Raw genomic sequence first — 9,846 nt, forward strand, 5'->3', positions numbered from 1 at the left:
GTATATCTTTAAAAGAATATATTTTGTTCATGAAAATGTTTCATCAGAGGGTTTTTGGTTCCCTTTGCATTTATAGTTTGTATATCGTATGTGGTTCGATATACTTAGTTCACTATAAACAATGCTCTGATACCAATCTGTCACACCCCCAAACCAGAATAGCGGAAACATTCGGGGGTGGATGGCTTCACGTAGTATCACAACCATTGAATATTGTAAAGAAAGTAACACAACCATCAAATATATAATGAAAACGTTTGTTGTTGCGTTATACATATTAGCAAAAGAATATTACAATTAGATGATAAATGTTCAATAATAAAACATCCTTAGTGTTCCCTTCTCCAAAAGCTGGTGGTTACCTGTATTACTGATTCCCTGAGAAATACAAGTGGTTTCGAAAAAGTGTCAACAATTAAGTTGGTGAGTTCATAAGTGTTTTACATTCAAAAGCATGTCCTTTTTGATAGTAAATCGATGAAAGAGGTTTTCAGAAAATCCAATATTTTCTATAAATGATTTGAAAAGTTTCCTGTGTTGGAGTGTGTTTGTGTTTTCCATACTTGAATAATAGTGATAAAATTTGTGTTAACGATAAAATGGAAAACTGAAATGCATATATGAATCTCGTAAATCAAAATTGTTTTTATACTTTTATGTGAGTTTTATAACCATGCTATTGACACTGATGGCCTGTAACAACGTTCTTCAGGCGTTGGAACTGTTATGACATTTGTCACCCCAGGTCTGCCGGCCTAGCTGTAGCTAACGGCTTAGGTGTGGGATTGTCAATCCAGGACTTGAATTGCATACATACGAGTACGTTGAAGTTCAATTGTCTCACATTACTTGGTATAAGCAGATTTACGAAAATAAAGACTTTACTCCTTTTGAAAGCATTTCATTTGTCGAGATGTATATGTAAAATGTATGAATCACTTGAATACTATACTCATTATAGTTTCTCAAAAGTACGTTCCCATTTGGTAATAACAACTTGGTGATATAATAGCTCTTTAAACATAAAGTTATTTCTGTATCAAAACCCTATAAGAACGATATTATAAAAATGATACTTTGATTTGTAATGTACTTGTATTTCCCCCCTAAAACGTGAAAAGAATTGAAAAGTAGGGGTATGAACTCACCCGTTAAGTTTGAAGAGAGAGGCTAGGGTTGAGCAGAACTTCGATCGCGGATGGTTGCGTTGTCGGGCTCTTCAGGGATCTCTGCAGCGTAAAACTTTCGTCGGAGGCTCGAGTGTGGAAACCAAGGTAAGAAAATGGTCTCTGGAACTTAGTGGTATGGGAGAATGACTGAGAAGTTGTGAAAATGTGCAAAAACTCGAAGCTTATGCCTTCTATTTATAGGGCTGGAAAACCCCGTACGCGGCGCGTAATCTTGGAGTACGCGGGGCGTAATATGGCGTCATGGCTTACGACTCGGGTCTAGCTAAGCGTAGCTGGGGCGGGCCGATGGGACTCGACTCTGGGTCTAGTACGCGGGGCGTAATCCCTGCTTCTGACTTTTAAATTCCGTAACTTTCGCGTACGAGCTCCGTTTTTCGCGTTCTTTATATCCACGCGTAGGTGAGATTATGCTCTACAATTTTCATTTAGACTCCGTCGGCTAGTTTTGACTTTATTTTTAATGATATATTTTTAATAGGCCAGGCCTCCTAAAGTTCGTTTAAAATTCATAGGTTCTTTATTCGACGTCGATTTTCGTTTGTCTTTTTATTGTTTTATTACTACTGAGGAGATCATCAACTTCCGTTTAGGTGGCGATAGCTAAATAACACTCGATCTTCAATCCGAGTTTTTAGCCCTCTACTACTGTTACGAAACTTTGAAAATCCGTAACTTCTTCATACGAGGTCCAATTTGGGCGATCTTTTTATGCACGTTCACCTTTCAACGAGATCTACGACTTTTGTTTAGATACTTAAGGCTAAAATGCATTTTATTGAGATTCTACTTTTTACATCAAATAATGTTTTAACGTCGTGTCGTAAATATACGAGTGGTTATAATTTCTTCAATATAACCCGGTTTTGAGCGTTCTTTATGTTTTTGGAAACCTTGGTATGATATCTAATTTTCGATACATCCCAACTTAGATACTTGAACACTTTATTTTCGAGGTTAATTTCGTTGTACTTAGCTTTCGAGTGTTACAATGCTTTTGGAAAATATAGGGTTGTCACACCCATTAAGCGCCATTTTATTAGCGGCAACTTTATACCCACCTTATAGACTGGCTTCGTGAATGAGGCCTACTAACGGTAAGACTAGCATCTTTAATCATACACACACACACACACATATATATATATATATATATATATATATATATATATATATATTAAGCTTGTAATAATATATTAGTATAGGTTGAATTTTAAACTTGTAAAATTCTAGGGTTTGAAATTTAAATTATTTAAACTTTTAATCACAAAACTAAATTTCAAAACTTGAGGACAAGTTTTAAACTTTTTAAAACATAAGGATCAAATAGCAAATAATTTAAATCAACAATTAGAATATCTCAATTTAATCTTATTCAATATTACTTGCAAAACAATTCACCAATTCAATTCAAATAATCAATTATTATCACATAAGGAAAATATTATTCAACTAATTGGTAATTATCTTTTGTTTGGTCAAGAATATACTCATATATATGGTTAAAATCGGATTTTAATGACCCAAAACAGTTAAGGCAAGTTTCCTCAAGTAAAACAGCAAGAAATCCCGAAACTCCCTCTTTCTGACACTCGAACTCGGCGAGTTCCCACTATGGACTCGCCGAGTTGGAGCTACTCATCGAGTCCACAGTGGAACTCGCCGAGTTCATCAGGTAGAAGACCAAAAATTGAATTTTTTAAGCAACAAGCAATTAACCAATGCATCAATTCAATAGAAATCAATCAAAGCTCTGATACCACTGATGGGTTTGAGCAACAAGAACTTTCCTATGTGCACATGCAAACCCTAATTGCTTGGATCTAGGTTTCTCTAATTGAACATGCATTCTATCCAAGACTTACAATACTAGATCTAAGGTAAACAATGATTCTAATCATATAAATTAGGATCTAAAACAATACCTTGGATTACTTGCTTGATACTTCTTCTTCTTGGAGCTTAGAGTCACATTTGTCAATCCTCTAATGGCTTACAAACACCAACTAGCAAGAAGATGATTTGAGAGAGAGAGAGAGAGAGAGAGAGGAGCGTGAGAAATTGGCCCTAGGGTTTCTTGCCTTGCATGAGTGCTGATTTCTCTCACCCTAGGGTCCTATTTATACTATGAGCTACTAAGGTTTCACCTTAAACCCTAATTAAATAACTTAGGCCCTAAGTAATCCAAGATCTTCCTAGATATTAGGCTTGGACGAATTTAAGGTTCCCAAACCCTAAATTTCGTCCACCCTCATATCCATAAGGATACATAGCCCAAAACACAACTATCACACCTTTGACAGTTTATGCCCCTTTATTCAATTAAACTCTTTAAGTCAGCAAATTAATTCTCAATTAATATATGACTTATATTAATCAAATAACAATATTATTCCTTTAATATATTATTCTCATAATATATAAACAATAATAGCTCTTCTCTCTTAACAAATCCTCCTGTCAAGTTGCTATGGTGAAGGCAACCCAAAAGGACCATGCACAACAGGGTCAAGTACTTACCAAATATAGTTATAGCCTTAGGCAGTAATCCAACAATAATATCTTATATCCTTGAAACGGAGACATGTGAGTTGTACTTACAATTCGTTGCACATTGACATACTTAAACGCACCTGTAACTTGGTGTTATAAAACGTATCATTATGTGTAATTTGATGAGTAAGTGCAAGCAAGAATTTGGGTCAAATTTTATTCGTTCCTTTTACCCCACATGGATAAAAGAGATATCTTTGGGCCCCACGATGATTTAGTGACGACACCTTAAGTGCATGGCCATGCCTTGACTGATTTGATTTGTTTAATTAGTCGGTCGTCATAAATCGGAAATCGGGAAACAATAGATGTACAGAGAGAATGTTATAATCAATTTATTAGTCCATATGATATCAACAATGGGGGAATATATGATCCTTTATCTAATGGAGGCATCATTGACTTGGTCAGAGTTCGACAGCGGGTTTCAAGAGCTGCGATTGCTAGTCGGGTTGTGGAGTCGTACTTGCAATAATAGTTATTAGACTTATCCAAGTGGGAGACTGTTGGATTACTGTCTAATTCCATAACTATAATTTCTATGTAATTGACCCGAGAGTAACATGGTCCATTTGGGTTGCATGGCACCAGAACAGTCTGAAGGATGTATAATTGAGAAGGCGTTATTTATGGTTTATTAATATATTATAAGCTCTAATATATTAATATGAAATCATATTATTTAATTAGAACTGACCAAGAATTAATCTGGAATTAATTTTGTGATCAAAAGAGACTAATTAAATATATGGGGATTGATTATCTAAGTCATTCACTCTTATAATGTGGGCTTATGATCTATAGTTCTTTATGTTGGGCTGAACCCATGTGGTGACCCGTGGACGATCCATGGAGGTTTAAACCCATGGAGCATGAGGAATATGGAAGGTCATGCACATTAGGGTTTGCATGGTGTAACCCTAATTAAGCCACACTATATAATAACCCCTCTAGCTCATGCAATCGGAACCTAATTAAGCTTAGAAGAGTGCTAGCCGAGTTAGTGAAGCAAGACGGACTCCTCTCATGTTCCTCCATTGTTGGTGGTGTTGTGTGATTCCACTTGAGGTGCAACACTTGGGGTACTAAATTCTTAAAGGTCCAAGTTTTCCAACTACAACAAAAGGTATCTCATCTAACTAGAATTTTGTAGTACAGATACTCCATTGTAAGCTAGTTAGGATGATGCTTTGGAAAACAAAGTTTGCATGTATATTAGAGAAAATATAGATCCAAAGCATCTAGGGTTTCATGTACACCATAGGAGTGTTAGAATACTCAAAACCCTTCACTAACATCCAATATCTGATCTGAGTTCATTAAGACGTCCTAGGGCATAAAGTTGGCAACTTTATGCCCTTGCATGCTATATGGGACTTCAAAACATCCTTCTTCACATTAGGACTTCATAATGCTTCAAATTAATGCATGTAGTCTAGATACCATTCAAGCTAGCAGCTTTATGCATCTAGCATGCTCACAAAGCTCAAAACTAACCATTTTAGTCTCTAGAGTTGCTCAACTCTCAAGAGAAGGTCCACAAACAAACTAATGGGACAATATGGAAAACCCTAGCTAGATCTAATGAATAAGATGGAAAGATCAAGAGTTTACACTTCCAAAAGCTCTTCAAGGTGATCTAGATGTGAATTCTTGGAACACAATGCCATTCCAAGCTTGCTCGCTAACTTCTTCTTCTGAAATAAGCTCCAAAATGGCCACCAACACACTTCTATGCTCCAAAATCACACTCTCAAAGAAAAACTGAGGTAAAGGGACGAAATAAGACACAAGAGGTGGATTCGGGCTTAGACCCATTGACTTAAGGATGCTTAAATAGGTGTCAAGTCCGAAATATAGGGTTTTTTTACTCTGTTGCGTACACCCCGCATACGCAATACTCCTTCACGATCCTTCCTTCATAGTATGCTAAGCGTACCCTTAGGTACGCCCAGCCTACAAAAAGGGACCATTTTTGCCAACTAAATCATTTAAAAGGGTAAAAATGTTTACCTGATTCGGAGTGTTACACTATCCAATGTTTCACCACCTTTTATTTAACTTGGCAACTAAGTCACATGCCTAGTAGGGTTTAGATAGTTGAGGAGAACTGGAGAAAACGAGGAGACCAGGGTAGTATATCAACAATGCACGAAGATAACTATGGTAATCGATTTTTGTTTTCTTATTTCCATTAGAGACATGAGTCGCTTAAACTCTAAAATACAATTATGATTTCCTTTCAAGAACTAAGTTGCTTGATAGTTTATACTTGGATTTTTTTTACTTCAATAGAATTAAACTCTTAATATTTTCTCAGTTTCTGATTCTTCTAATTATTCTTATTTCATTATATTAAACTTTCTAAAGCTTTTCTGATATTGCAGTAATTTTCCCTTATTTCACGATGCAACTTTGAGTTTTCCAGATGACTAACAGATTGTGTGACAACCCGAAATTTCTCTCTTGTATAATCCATTCAATTTAATCAAAGTCAGACTCATTTTTGCTATCTTTTAGCATTGTTTAGGGTCTGCTTGAGTGCTCTAAGCTGAAATACAATCAAGGATGGGTTTAGGGATGAGTTAGTAAAGTCGTAAAGTAACATTTCGGGCCAAACAATCCTTCAGTAGGAGTGTACAGCTGTACACCACCTCTTGGTCGTACACTCTCCCCTATATAACAGGTACATGGACACTTTTGAACACTTTGCACGCTCCCAAGCACAGATTTCGGATTCTCTCTCAACTAACATCACATTTCTCATCAAGATCTTCAAAGATGTAAGTGTTTCCCACCTTGATTTGTTACTACATTGCTTTATCTAGTGGTGAATCCATGTTTCATCTCATTAATTTCATCTTTGGCTAGATCTTCATCTTTCACCAAGAACACCAAGAACACACACTAGTTCTTGGTGGCTGTAAACCCTCTTCAAGCTTCCAAATCGTGAGTAACTGCTTCATATGCTTGTTATCTACTAGAAATACTTGATATTCTCCTGGAAATCGACCAAATTAGCATGAACATGAAGGTTGTACGACCGTAAACCTAGGTGTACGGCCGTACACACCTCATAGGGCCGTAAACCCTCTTTGATGCTCACTGTTGGCCTAAAACCTTCATTTAAACTATGCATGGGACCTATAACACTTCCTTGATGCTAGTTAGGACCTTAAAAAGACCACAAATGCACAATTATTCATGAGTGTACCACCGTACACTCATGGGCCGTACACCCCTTTGTGTAGTTGTAAACCTCCCTCATTCAATCACATATGATTTTAACACTTAGTTTCAAGTGTTTCTAGGTCCCTAGAATGATTTCCTATCATATATATGTTGTGTTTTGAGCATTCTAACACTCCTAAGTGTACATGCAACCCTAAATACCTTGGATCTATGTTTTCTCTATTATACATACAAATAAGAACTTCCAAGGTATTATCCTAATATAGCGTACAAAACAATAACTATAACAAGATAGAATACATACCTCTTTGGTGTAGAAAGTCTTCATGAAGCTTGAGTGCCAAGTGCCCCAAGTGTGACACTTCAAATGGTTCACACAACACCAAATACACATGGATTAACTTGAGAGAATTCTACACTTCTTGAAAATTCGGCTAGCCCTTTCTTACTATCTCTAGTGGCCGATTTTTCCCAAGACTGTGATCTTTATATAGTGTTACAATTAGGGTAAACTCTTAATTGTCATGGCTTTCCATTTCCTTGGATCCATGGGTTCAAATACACCATGGAGCATCCATGAACCATCTTATGGGTTTTAGCCCAACTTGATTATCCATGGAGCATTAGCCCACTATACAAGTATGGATGATTTACACAATCAACCCATATATTTAATTAGTCTTCTTTTGATCACTTAATTAATCCTAGATTAATTCTTGATCAATACTAATTAAATAATCTCATTGTTCTTATTATTAATATACTAGAACTTATAATATATTAATAACCATAAGTGTCTTATTTCTCTCATTTAGTCTATCCAAGTGCATGATGCCATGCAACCCAAATGGACCATGCCGGGTCGGGTCAAGTCTTACCAATTATATTTATGGACTTAGACATTAATCCAATAGTCTCCCACTTGGATAAGTCTAAAACTATTATTACGTATGACTTCAGGAACCAACTGGCAATCGTAGCTCTCAAAAGCTTCTGTCGAACTCTGACCTTGTCGATGAACTCCGACCTTTGTCAGTGACTTGTCCATTAGATAAGGGATTATATATTACTCCATTCTAGATATCATATGGACTGAGACATGGATTATAATCATTCTCTCTGTCCATTTGTTGTTTCCTGATTTGCGATTTATGACGACTGACTAATTGAACAAATCAAATTAGTCCTGGCCCGGCCGAGCACTTCCATTGTCATCATCAAATCATCGAGGGGCCCACAGATATCGCTTTTATCCCGAAGGTAAAAGGAACGGATAAACTTCGATTCATATGGCTTGTTCTACTACTTGTTGAATCATACACAAAGGCACGTTTTATAGCACCGAGTTACCAAATGCGTTTCCGTGCAATCAATGTACTATCAAGTCATAGTAACAACTCATATCTCTAGGTTTGAAGAATATAAGATATTATTGTCTCATGATCACTCGTGATAAAATCCATGAAGTGATTCCAATGAGCGCGGGTTGAATCCAATACTCAGAACTTATGAGCACTCATGAGTGTTGTAGCCCTTTGTCCAACAACTTAGACCTCTACAAGCCAACCCATGACAGTCTTAATTCATATCTACTTCCAACATATGACTGATTGTGGATGGTTTGAATAACTTAGTCATTCCGGAAGAATAACCTAGTTTATTCGGGAAGTCAAAACATGCAAAGTGAAACACAATAATAATTGAATCCAATATGGTATCAAAACCTATGAACATAAATAAAACACCTTTTATTTATCACCATATGATTACACATTATTCATTGTATACTATTTCAGCTATCAACTTTATTCTTGAATTTAAAACAATAGTTGTCCCATGCTCCAAGCATGTACACTATGTTTTCTTAAACACTAGTCATGCCACACACCAAGTATGCATACTATGTTTGTCTATGATCTTTACTTTGTGAACTAGATCAATTGAACATAACTTCAATGATTCTCTTTTTACACTGCGAAATCTTTACTGCAAATGCAAGAATTCTAAATTTATGTCATTTTCTGAAATCTGTTAGATTCTAAACTTATATGCATTGATCCTCTTGTAATGATTATGCACAAAGTCATAAAGACTTGACAACAAATATTACAGAGCATTCCAAAGGAGATCAAGTCCTTGGAAACATCCTTCTTGCATTAAGTTTCCTTAATCTTACACAGATTGAAATTTCTAACTTTGAAACATTTCCAGATTCCATTTTGACTATCACTTCTGAACAAGAGTTGTCTCCTTCCAGATTATGTCAATATGGTCCTTTCAGAATTATCACTATACTTCCAACTGTCCTTGAGCAACCAATCTTTGGTAAACCTTAGATTGTCCTCGACAATTGTTTAATCCTTTTAGTCATATCCAGTTCTAAACCTTTTCTCTTCTTAATGCCCTAGGCATTTGGAAAATTTTAGAAAGGGTGAATATAGCACATGTAATCGATCCTATATCCGAAGCATATGGGACACGATTCATGATGTCTCACATAAAGACTAAACCAGTCTTTTGCTATAACATTTCCATTTCAATTTGCCAAGTTCTCATAATTCAGATTATGAAAAGGGATGCCGTAATCATAATCGAATTTTAGAACGCAAATAATGGACTCATATACAGAATTTCCTTATGTTGAGCCATTCCAACATGAAATTCATATATATCCTTGACTAAATGATTAAAACCTCACGATCTAAGCTTATAGATTTGAGATGAAGTATAATTTCCTCTCCCTTAATTATAGCAAAACAACCTTTTCAACCCCTGAAACCTCACGAATTGAAACTTTTGTTTTCTATAATTAACATTGCTAACTTGCAATAATTATCATAATTATCATGCTCCCACTAACATAATGATTATTAGCATAACACTTATGCTCCCACTAGCTCTGACATGTATTCAG

Source organism: Lactuca serriola, chromosome 1 (genome assembly GCF_051521515.1).
Source record: "Lactuca serriola cultivar US96UC23 chromosome 1, Lser_US96UC23_V15, whole genome shotgun sequence".
NCBI lineage: Eukaryota > Viridiplantae > Streptophyta > Magnoliopsida > Asterales > Asteraceae > Lactuca > Lactuca serriola.